Source organism: Mercenaria mercenaria, chromosome 6 (assembly GCF_021730395.1).
Source record: "Mercenaria mercenaria strain notata chromosome 6, MADL_Memer_1, whole genome shotgun sequence".
In the NCBI taxonomy this organism is placed as follows: domain Eukaryota; kingdom Metazoa; phylum Mollusca; class Bivalvia; order Venerida; family Veneridae; genus Mercenaria; species Mercenaria mercenaria.
In genome coordinates this window covers 11,130,529-11,143,610 of record NC_069366.1, presented here as the reverse complement: position 1 = coordinate 11,143,610, position 13,082 = coordinate 11,130,529, and positions in this window count along the sequence as shown.

The following is a 13,082-nucleotide window of genomic DNA, read 5'->3' as shown; positions in this document are numbered from 1 at the left end:
CAAACTTAGCTTTAGTGCACCTCTGGGTATTCTGGCATGTTCTGGTTATTCAGTGCACCAAAACATTGCACTGAATACCAATTATATAATTATCATTGATTGCACAAGCACATGATATCTAGGTCACAGGAAATTAAAGCTCCCGACTATTACCAAAGCATCAATACAAAGTGTGTACTATTGGTTAGAACGTGTGTAATTAGTATCAAAAATACAAAATGACTAAAGAAACTAACGTTTTTAGTGAATATATAGCAGCTATTAGTCACACTTAACTCCAAATAGTCAGTTAAAGCATTTGAACTTTGAAGATTTTGTAAATAATGAAATAAATCAAAGACAATTAAGAACACAACATCCATTTATGGCAAATATCTAATTCTTACAACTAGCATGCAAATATGTTTTGTTGTTATTCATGTCGTACAAGTCCACAGCGTACTATGTGACATGCTTAAGTAATACCATCTTCAAAATTGCTTAACGAGAATCTATAATCCGACAAGACCGCAAATAATAACCATACTGATTCGAAGTACATGGCACGTTTCCACGACCGTCTCAATGTGGTCTCGCAGTACTAAAACCATGCCTAGTATAGTAATTAAAGAAGAAATTTATACATTCATCAGAGCAATATGGTACATGAAATGACCAAAAAGACTTGTTGTAGTTCCAGGTGCCTCAGAATTTATGTATCTTTGATCTCTACGAAAATATTAGCCATGACGATATTGAAGCAGTTTTGGACAACACCACACTGCAATAAAGTAATACGCTAGTCATTTTATTAACATTGGAAACACAATATTTGGGTGATTGTCTCTAGTTATGTTTATTGCAGAGTTTTAATGTCTTTGTTCTACTAGACGGAAGCATCCTCAGATCTATTTTCGCCTGGCAGATTCTAAGTTCCTAAAACTGCAACTGTTACTGTTACAACAGCTAATTAATTACTTCAGTAACTGGGGAAAATAAAAATAAAACTGCTACAATTTAACGTTCATTTCATTTAGTGATGTATCCCTAGATGTTTTAACAGCGTATACATATGGCATTTATTTGGAGTCAAGAACCAAATAAAGCAAATTTATCTCTTTGAAAAGTCAGTGAATTATATCTTATATGGGTCTGAATGCTAATTAAGAGTCATTAGAAAGTAAGCAATGTGCATGTCTTACAAAGACACTGTGTTTGACAATATCAGTTGATACGACTAAGAACTGATTTTTGTGATGCTTAAATTTATAGACTGCATAGCTTTTGGATAGTTCTGATCCTCATCAGATTCTTGTGAAAAACATTAACCATTTTGCTAGTAAAGTTCGTCCGTACGTTTTCTAGTCTTTAATCGTTCTTTAGAAGGCGCAGTTTAATTTACTGAATAAGATAACATCCATCTTCGTTGATGCTCGATATCTAGTGATATTTATGGCTCATTTGGCTAACAGGCTACGATTGATCTACAAACTAATCAGTCAGAATAGAATTTACATTCTGCGCCATCGAGACTTTAAATAGAACGTGTCTAAATAAATACGGAAAGTTCAATTGTTCAAAAATATTTAAGCCTAAATAAATTCTACTTTGATAAAAAAAGAATAGTTTTAACTAAAGTACCTTAATTTTTCGGAAAAGAAAAAAAAATCTCAAACAACGTTTTAATTATCATTCCGTGCCAAGTCTCACATCGTTTGTGATTGTTTCGTGTTCTCAGCGGGAATCTAAATGTTTCCTCTCCAACAATAAAAGAACGAACATGCGCATGTTTCGATTTACAGACCCACTGGCATTGTTTTATGTGATAGATATGGATTACTTTTATTAGGAAACAAAATAAACAACAACATTGTACTGAGACTATTGTCACATATCTTTTTGTTTTTATGGCTGTGGAAGCGGCTGAATTAAATGAATATTGTTATCCTATAGTGTCTGTTAAATCAAAGCATCTACATATCCCTATCACATTGCTCATTATTTGTTATAATTAACTTTAATTGATTCTAACTACTCAAGGGGCTTCTGTCGCAAAATGAGGCATGTGTTGTCGTAAAAATCGTAATGTCTTTAAACCGTACAGAGATGGCGTATATATCGCTTCACATGCCTTTATCTTCCACTGCTATGCATCATGAAAACAAAAGTATTGAGCAAGCTATAGGTTGATATATTATTGCTTTTTACTACCGTATATAGCTTATTTTTTGTATTTCATACCAGAAATTACTATTCTACAATAAAAAATTGGACACAACATTGGAGAAAATGTGCAAACCATATAATATAGACAGAATTATTTGAGTAAATATTATAAAGGTAGGGCCAATACAACAACAACAACAAAAAATAAAGAAGAAAAAAGAGCCAAAACGGGAGTCAGGCAATTTGACTTGGATTAATTAACGAAAGGGTTTTTCCCGTAAGAAATATAAATGACGCCATTTCGTTTTACATAACATTATACATATGTTTTCAACATTCTGACAAAAACATCATGTAACGGATTCTTGCAATCAAAAAGTGTGGCTGAGGGGATCTGCAATGTCAATGTATAAATATTTGAAGATTATAACGTTACTTCCGGCTACGTATGAAGCGCAGTATATACAAACGTTCCTGGCAGAAATTCTGATATCTCTCTAATAACATCTTGCAAAGCAAAATGCGAAACTCGGGTTAATTAAAAGGATGGCATCTCAAACAAACATTTTGATAGTGTGGGTTATCTGTACAGTTACAATAGCGATTCACTTGCTGGAAAAACGATGCATGAAGGAATTATACATGAGGTAGCTAAAAGCAAATGCCAGTTGTAAACTGCAAATAATTTCGGATAAGAATAAAACCAGGCATGTGGATATATAATATGAGTTTGGTCAGTTGTATTATCTTGATCAGCACGTAATTGTACTGTTTATTGTGTCTGGCTGCCTTCAAAGAAATGACATTTAAAACAGTTAATTAGCTCAATGATCAACTAGATTCCTTACTAGAAGAACTAAATGCGGTTTCGATTATTGACATCACAAACTCTCTCTATATTAATCACATGTATCTGTATACACGGGAATATATCTACTTTACATGCTGAAATGTTGATGCTTCCGAAAATCAGGGTCTAAAATTATTTGATCTGAACATGCAGAACTGCCGCAATGTGCACAAAGAGATTTTATGTTGTTCTAGCCAACATTCAAAAGTAAAACATATCGTCATTTTAATATCATGTAAGTGTTTTGTATTGACTAAGTTAATTGTCCCCAGGCAGATGTATTGTCCCTCGAAATTCGGCCCTGGGCCCATATGCACATGACAACCCTTAGACAACTAACAAGGCTAATATGAATTAACTTGATTACTAACATTACAGACTACTATAGTATTAATATCTCTATTTGTTCGGAATCAGTACATACGAATTATTATTTACACACACTTCTGAATTACTCAAGAGCATTAGTACTGTTCGATACATCCTTTCGCAAAGGTCCGCCTAATTTATCAATATCAGCATTACAATATTCTGAAGGTCTGTGGAAATATTTCAAGTTCTTGTATGAAACATCGTGTTTATTTTCATAAAAATACGGCAATATAAACGTTACGTCGCCATACAGGCGTCGCAAAAGAAACGTTACATGTTTGTTCTACCATGTTATATAAAATGCATTACACAACAAAATGATATAACAGAATGATGTTACACTTTATCTTCACACTCCGAAGCTACTATTAAGCGCGCAGTAAAATCACTACTCATCTATGCATTCCTACCTTATTCCGCGGGACATATACCCTCTTCAAGATGGTCCTGAATCGCTCACCTGTCCCCAAATGACCCAGTTTTTAACTGAGTATGACGTCGTTTTCTCTATTACTTGACATAGTGACCCAGTTTTGAACCTGACCTTGATACCATTAAGATGAACATTCAGACCAACTTTCATACAGATCCCATGAAAAATATGGCCTCTAAAGAGGTCACAAGGATTTTTATTATTTGACCTACTGACCTAGTTATTGACGGCACGTGACCCAGTTTTAAACTTGACCTAGATATCATCAAGGTGAACATTCTGACCAATTTTTATGAAGATCCATTCAAAAGTATGGCCACTAGACAGGTCACAACGTTTTTCTATTTTCAGACCTACTGACCTAGTTTTTGACTGCACTTGACCAAGTTTTAAACTTGACCGAGATATCATCAAGAAGAACATTCTGACCAACTTTCATAAAGATCCCATGAAAAATATGGCCTCTAGAGAGGTCACAAGGTTTTTATTATTTGACTTACTGACTTAGTTTTTGATGGCACGTGACCCACTTTCGAACTTGACCTAGATATCATCAAGGTGAACATTCTGACCAATTTTTATGAAGATCCATTCTCAAGCATGGCCTCTAGAGAGGTCACCAGGTTTTTCTATTTTTAGGTCTACTGACCTAGTTTTTGACTGCAGTTAATCCAGTTTCAAACTTAACTTAGATATCATCAAGGTAAACATTCTGACCAATTTTCATGAAGATCCATTCAAAAATATGGCCTCTAGAGAGGTCAAAAGATTTTTCTATTTTTAGACCTACTGACCTAGTTTTTGACCGCAGTTGACCCAGTTTCAAACTTTATTTAGATATCATCAGGATAAACATTCAGACCAATTTTCATACAGATCCAATGAAAAAAATATGGCCTCTAGAGAGGTCACAAGGTTTTTTATTTTTTTGACCTACTGACCTAGCTTTTAATGACACGTGACCAAGTTTCAAACTTGACCTAGATATCATTAAGATAAACATTCTGACTAACTTTCATAAAGATCCATTGAAAAGTATGGCCTCTAGAGAGGTCACAAGGTTTTTCTATTTTTAGACCTACTGACCTAGTTTTGGACTGCACATGACCCAGTTTCAAACTTGGCCTAGATATCATTAAGTTGAACATTCTGACCTACTTTCATAAAGATTCCATTAAAAATGTGACCTCTAGAGTGGCCACAAGCAAAAGTTTACGGACGGACGGGATTTTTACACTAGTTTATCAAACTATTATGAATAATATTAGGTTATTTAAAATTGTTCTGTACAATACGGAGATATATTTGGACGATATGGTTTTCCCAGCTGGGTACGGGTCCAAATATATCTCGTATTGTACAGTACAATGTTAAATAATCTTTTTATTCTATAACTATTTTATTTTAGTTTAAATTAAAAATGGTTCAGTGAATATTGTATTTCTGTCTTTCTTGATATATAATCCTGATTTCAAGACGCATAATCAGCTCTGTACATAGAGCGCCTACTACATCTGATTTACATTCGGAACATTTTCACGCGTTTCGGGCTTTATCATATGTTTAACCGTCCAAATACGGGAAAAAATACAGTTTATTTTGTATGCACGTGCGTCCAATAAGGTAATATATTTTACGGCCACGTGTTGCAAATAAACGTTCACGACTGGATAAATAAAATAGATATAGAATAACTATATTCTCTTTACAAGTACTTATTATATATTAAGCACTTTAAGTTAAATACCTTTGTTCATTAAAATTTTTTTAGTATGCTTATCCATGAGTTATTGTTTAACTTTAGTGTAAGGTGTTTTATAAGCCCTTAGGGGCTGTAATATTATGCATATATCGATTATGCACGCATGGGAGTGTCATTGGCATGGGCTGGCCACTCCCATAATTATGGCAATCAGCTTCGGCCAAACTACCTTTATGAGAGAAGGGTCACCCAGCTTTTTCGCTGTTTTGCTTCAAAGGTGCCGTAGTACTATTTTGTGGCGCCAATTAAGTACTAATATGAAATAGTAATTTAAGTGCTTGTGAATATGTATAAGAGTACGAGTTATGGATTGCTGTTGGAAGGCTTTGCTATTATTCCGTGCTATTTTAAACAAGTTTTGCTGCTTAATTTTGCCGAACATAGTGACAAATAATTTGTGCTGATTTTAACAAAAGCTATGTTTGCTTAAAACAATTGAAAATAAAGAACTATACAGTTTGCTGCTTTATGGAGGATTCACGCCAATATTCGCCAAACATAGGTTAAATCAATCATTAAGAAGAATAAGATATTCTTTTTTGCATGCAAAAATAATTAGGTATGAAATTGTCATTGATGTTTGTTTTATTGTTTTGTCCTTTACTACGCAGTATTACCAAAAGAAACGCAATTGTATGCAGTCAGAAAACAAATGGTATAACAGTTCCATTTTACAGACAGGGAAGAAGGTGGGACAAACTTTCTAAAGGCTCACATGTATACTCGATAGGCCTTACAAACTCATTGAATCCCGTTTTCTTCTCTGTCAGTTACATTGCCTGCCGAACAAAAGGTTATCTTGCCGATGCTTCCAGATATAGACAGGCAATCATCATGTAGATGGTGATTTATTTGTATATTGTCAAACTGATATAGATTTAAGCAAAGAATTTGAATGTTGCTGATCATGTATGCAGTTCATGTATGCTTTCTGATACAGTACTTACTTAGTTTCATCGGCATTTTTACATTTTCTCGATGTCTTTCAATTCCTCTTTGGTTTACTGAATTACATATAAAATATGAAACGATTGAGAATCCTAGATATTCGGTGTACAATTTCTACTGTACTTTTATCACGTACATATACATTTCAAGAACCAATGTTGACAACAGTCTCTGTATAAATGACTACGAATTATCTACTGATAATCAAGAAGAGCTGTCAAACAACAACCATGTATTTATTTTTACAATTCTGATAGAATTGTTTTTTGTGTAGAACATTTAACGTTTGACTGCAATTAGCAATTATTCATTCATTACACGAACTGATGATAAAAAGTTAAGTTATTTTACATATTTGTGCGTCACTCACAGGCTAGCATCACGAAGTTAAAATTATTTCGTTAGGCTTTGATTATTTTAAATGAGCTTCAAAGTTGCAATTTGAATGGTTTCTTGGAAAGTGGCTGAAAATAACAAAGATGTTGTACATTCTTTTTCATTTCATCAATCAAGCTATCGACATATTCCTTTGCTCGTTATTTGTAATGATTAACTTTTTGTTATCTGTCATGATTAACTTCAGTTTTTTTTTGACATGATTAACTTCGTTATCTGCTATGATGAGCTTCATCATCTGTTAATGATCTGTCATGATTAACTTCAGTTTTTTTTTGACATGATTAACTTCGTTATCTGCTATGATGAGCTTCGTCACCTGTTAATGATCTGTTATGATTAACTTCGTTTTGTGTTATGATTAGCTTCGATGTATTAAAATCAATTACAGATCCTCCTTTGTGTTAAGCCTGTGTTGTAGCAAAGTCCATTATGGCATCATTTTTTCAATAAATGAGGTTTTATTCATAAAAGAAAATAATTCTGGAACTATGCGGTCGTTTTTATGTATTATTTATGTCAACAAGTTTCAATGTACAAAACCTCAATACAAACGATATAATTATCATTGATTTATGCGGCCACATGTAGCCATTTCTTTCTTTAACTAGTACAGGAAATTAAAAACATTCTGTAGAGTAAGTATGCCTGTTTGTTCAACCTCAGTAGATCTTTTATTTGTACGAATGACACAGAACCATTTCTTCTGCGTGATTTACTAAATCCATATCAACACTTTTGCAAATATTGCGAATATAACCATTGTCAAACCATGTTAAATCGATGTTTTATTCTAGTTTCAAACAGGGGCAGTTTAAATGGTCCACTGCGTTAGGATCACTTCCAATATCATGACTGATGAATGACATTGAAATGCATATAAAACGATCATGGTTAAATTATGGTCCGGCAACGATCTAACTTCGACATAATCATTATAGTTATTCATGGTTATAACGGTAATGTCAAAACATTGTAGTTAACATCACAGACAAATTAACCATATTAGACAAGTATGTTGTCATACATGTTCAGACAACTGGGCAATTAAGCGTCCATTATCGATCATACGTTGAACATTCTTTATATAAAGAGCATGGTCAAATTTTATAATAATCTAATATAATAGCCAAAACAGTTACATATAAGTAAAACTGGTGGAATGTTTGAATTTTTATCAATGATTTAAAGATATACATAGACTCAAAGGATACACTGTACAATACAAACAGCACTGACTTGATTAAGACTGCGTATTGCGGCGTCGAAATTCCAACTATTTTAAGGCCCTGTTTGACACTTATAGAATATTTTATAACACTTTTTATTTTTGCTTTGGCTTTTACTCTTACTAATAAGTTCCATTCCTGTGTTAATGGTGATATATAGTGACCGAAACAGTGATCTTGACTACGAATAACATGAAAACTGACAGACGTTTAGGAATGTTTACATTAAATAATTAAGAAATAATGTATAGAAAAACCGTGTTTTAACGTTATTATTACACGAAAAGAGGTTTTACGTCCGAATGAATTATTCTGCCGACGTATAACCGATTTAAAGTGTATTAATCTATGTAAAACACGATTTTTCTATACATTATTTCGATTCTAATATCATAATGCCCTTTATCTAAAACATTAGAAAAATATTGCAGCGCTCATTCCTAGTCGCAACAAAAACATTAACGTCATCGCACGTTAATTAACGTGACGTCATTTCAGCGTAAGCGTGTTTTAACAAAAACAAACATATTAGAATTGGCATTGCTTCATTCCTTGTCATGTCGCTGAAGTGAAACCATACTAGCTTCCCATTCTGTTATTCTGCAGCAATTAAAAAAATCTAAACTGTTATAACCTTGCAATGAGTAATGCGCTGTGCACAGCATGTAAGGATTAAAGAAGGGTTCGTTTTTGTCTGCTTTAAATTGACATGAACATTGTCACCGAAATAAAACCTTTACGTTTGAGGATTGATTTTGCAAACAGCGAACAAAGAAAAACTAAATTTGTGATAACATGTTATCAATGCATGTTTATTCAGAATAAATGAGTTTGCACTGGTTAAACAATTAAATACGAACGTTGTTGTTCCAGTTATTGTTTGAAATAAAAGGCTAATTTAAGATGGATTGCCTCCTTTAGATACACATTACTTTAGGTAAACACAGTTATTAGACTTAAACTACCGTCACAATGCTAACAAATGAAAATAGTCCGCCCAGCATGATCAATGGAATAAATGCATTTAGTAAGTGCAAATAATGCTGCTTTGTCAACGCGATGTTTGCTTTGCACCGTACAAATATTCGTTTAATAATTTCAGATTATTCATATCATTTCTTGTGCTTAAAATTAGAGATATTTTCGATTATTAGTTATTTTATTTTGTTGGGTTTTTAAAGTCGCACCGACACAATTTTAGGTCATATGGCGACTTTCCAGCTTTGATGGTGGAGGAAGACCCCAGGTGCCCCTCCGTACATAATTTCATCACGAGCGGGCACCTGGGTAGAACCACCGGCCTTCCGTAAGCCAGCTGGATGGCTTCCTCACGTGAAGAATTCTACGCCTCAAATGAGGTTTCGAACCCACATCGATGAGGGGCAAGTGGTTTGAAGTCAACTTCGATTATTAGAGATATTTATACCGACACCAACATACCGGTTCATTTGCGTAACTGTATTTACCCTATATTGTTGTTGTGAGTTCCAATGTACGTTCTTCTCTCTGATACACAAAATCAGCGTTATTTTGTTTAACGTATGAAACTTGCTTCGATTAAAGTAAATAGTACCGAAACTTCAACCTCGTTCTGGTATTCACGCTTTTCTTATTCAATATTGATTTCCAAGGTAGCAATGCCTTCTCTGCTGGGCCTATTGAAGTAATAGAGTTGATATTTGAATGGCACTGAGTATCAGTAACTTCTCGTTACTGTGACGGCGATCCAAATACATAGGTTTTAATTTATCTTTTTAAGTAAATACCTGGAAAACAATGTCAAAAATGCGTAATATACATATAATACAGAAATATAATAAATGGTTTTAAAGCAAGTTACTTTGTCTTTGTTCAATTTCCTTAAAAACTGTACTGAAAAAATAATTTCCGTTTTTTCCTACAGGAGATGGTGGTATTTTTAAGATAATCATGTTACATATCGAATATACATGGTTATTTCGTTTGCCGCCATAAACATGAACAATAATGTTTTTTAATATAATTTCATATTGTTAATTCAACTTTTGAAAGAGTACGATTTCCCATTGCCCTATTGATAACATAACACAAAAGAATTTAACACTATCTTTATCTGGCATAAAACTGCAAAGCATATTCATAGCCAACTGATACAAATACAATTACAGAGCATGTGAAAAAGGTGGAAACAATTTATATAATTTTTAATATTTTACAGAGAAAGTAGCAAAACAACAAACTATAACGAACCTCTATACAATGGTACATACAAGAAAAAGTATCGGAAGGTTCTTTACAGTATAGATATTTTGCTAAGCTCTATTGTATGTTTGCTTGACATTAGTGTTTCAAATTTTTAAGTGTTGGCTTTCTTCAGAAGTACGGTTTGAATTATTGTTTTCGTAAATTATAATATTTGGGTAACATTAAAATTAACCGCATATAGCGTAAATAAACATAAAACTCGTGTCAGAAAAGAATGATGCCTAGATCCAGCTATATTGCATTAGTAACATCTGGAGAGTTACATAAGAGAAGATTTTCGATATATCAAAAGTTATTAAAGGAGGTTTTAAATAACAGACGAAAATCCTTTGACTGTTGACTCGTATTTCGATCCAAAATCATAAACATTTCTACTTACAATTATGGAAGGTCAAGAGAACACATAAGTTCAGAGTGAATATCTTCTTGTTGTTATTGATAAAGACGCTCCTTATACTTCTGTTTGATTAAATTGATAATTTATTAAATTATTGCATAGCCGTAAATTCACTTATATCGGACTGATATCAATTATTAGCGTGACAGAAATCCCAAGGGTAACAATCTACATTTGTTTCAATCTATATTACGCAGAGGAGAGACATGTGAAATTAATCATTGTGTGCGTTTAGAATTATCTTTGCCAAAACATTGATTTATAACAAACAGTTTTGGAACTGACATGATTTATGGAACAGTCTTAGGGAACGTGTTTTGAAACATTGCCCATGATTCAAAACAATAAGATATATATTTGAATTACGTCCATACAAATTCAATCAAATGAACGACGCAGTGTTACATAGATGCCCTAATATAAAACGGATTTCTGTGCTTGGTATGACGGGAGCATTTATTTTTGGACAGGCTTGTTAACTGATGTTAAATTTGTGGCCCGGCCCATTTACTTATTTTTTGTGTATGTACTATTGTTTTTTTTAGTGTGAATGTAAATGATAAGCAATGAGTCAGTTCTCTATATAGGCTTACCTTAAAGAGGGTCTAACTTACGTGTTGTTTATTCATATTCATAATGACTGTTCTGTGATCAAAGTTTTTTTTCCTGACTTTAGTTTTATCTAATTACACACAATTTAAATACTTAGTATTTACCTAAACTGATTATCTGCAACGACTGAAGCAGAAAACAATTTGCCACAGGTAAACAAGATGAACTACCTTTATTTACAAGAGAATAAATTTCGATTTAGATATTTCCACTCTCAAATCTGTCCCAACATGAAACCACATAAAATGTTGAAATATCTAGTACAGCGGGAATAACATTTATCTTTTGTCAATGGTAAATTAACTTTTTATTCTCAGTCTAGCGCTATCCATGCATTTGATTGAAGTTCCAGTTTAGTTTATATCTGTATATATGCACAAGAAGTGGCATTCAATTCTTAAAAACCAACAGTTTGTTAAATGACGTCAACACTGACGCATTGACGTCCACCGTAACCCAAACATTTGCGTTACATAAAACTTTATTATCTCCCTTTAATTTGTTTTGGCTAAAGAAGTGTAATTCTAACATGCTTGTCTCTGTTAAGGAGGTAGGTTACCTTTATATTTGTATGTGCGCATGTCCAACCGGAAGCTAACGTGACGATTTACGACGACGTTTACGACAAACTAAATGTGTTTGTATATTCATTCTTCTGAAAACAAATCATAGACCTGTCTTCGATCTGACGCTTTATAGTTTAATAATGCAAAAATAATGAATAAATTGCCGCAGAACGCTTCAAAACAATGTTGCCTTAAAATGACGTCATTGACGTCATGACGTTACGTGTCAGTTACCGCGCAAAATAAATAGCTTTTATCTTGAAAGTACGTAATTCTGTGCATTTTCTTTATTCAAACTATTTTCAAATAACTATTATTTGCTGAAATATTCTTTATGAGTCTTTTGCTCTGAATAATAATCAATATTTTGCTTCTTTTATGTAGTTATATTGAAATGTTATGCGGAATGTAAGAAAATGGATGATGGTAACCAATGTTATTTGGAATATAGTTGGGTGAGAGGTTACTTGTTACGGCCATTTTCAAATACAAAATCTAGCAGTTTGATTTGTAATATCTATTTTTCAGGTTCCGTTGATAATTTGTTACTTATATACTAAAACTAAGATCTAAAATTGTTCAAATTTTAGTAGAAAATTATGGTTTCTTGAATTGAATTGATGTTACCATGGAAACGAAGCCCGTGACCTATGTATCTAAATGTAAAATTCAAAAGCGTTGACACTAGTCTATTTAAGAAACACAAGCTTCGGCTTTTTATTTTCATTTCAACAATATCCATGAGAATAATAGTAGCATGCTGAACGATTTTCCATGAAAAATGCCACACGAGGGGTACTGCTGTAAGTAATCTAAGCTTAAAAATTTGTTTGAATAAATGCAGATAACACGAAAATATAACTTACGTTAGAAATAATATGTTTTAAAGCTACATCAACTAGAAAGATAATCTTATTCAATATTATTTTATAAGAAATTACGACAAAAAGCAAGATATAAGCCATTTTAAACATCTCTGTTGCCATGGTTACTTTAAACATTAAGAAAATAGGGTACCATGTATAGTGCTTGGTATGTTGCTAATAATATTACCCAAATATTCCATGTTGGTCATTAACAGAATGGCACTGAAGCCCTCGAAAACCCCTATTTTTATACATAGTTGTT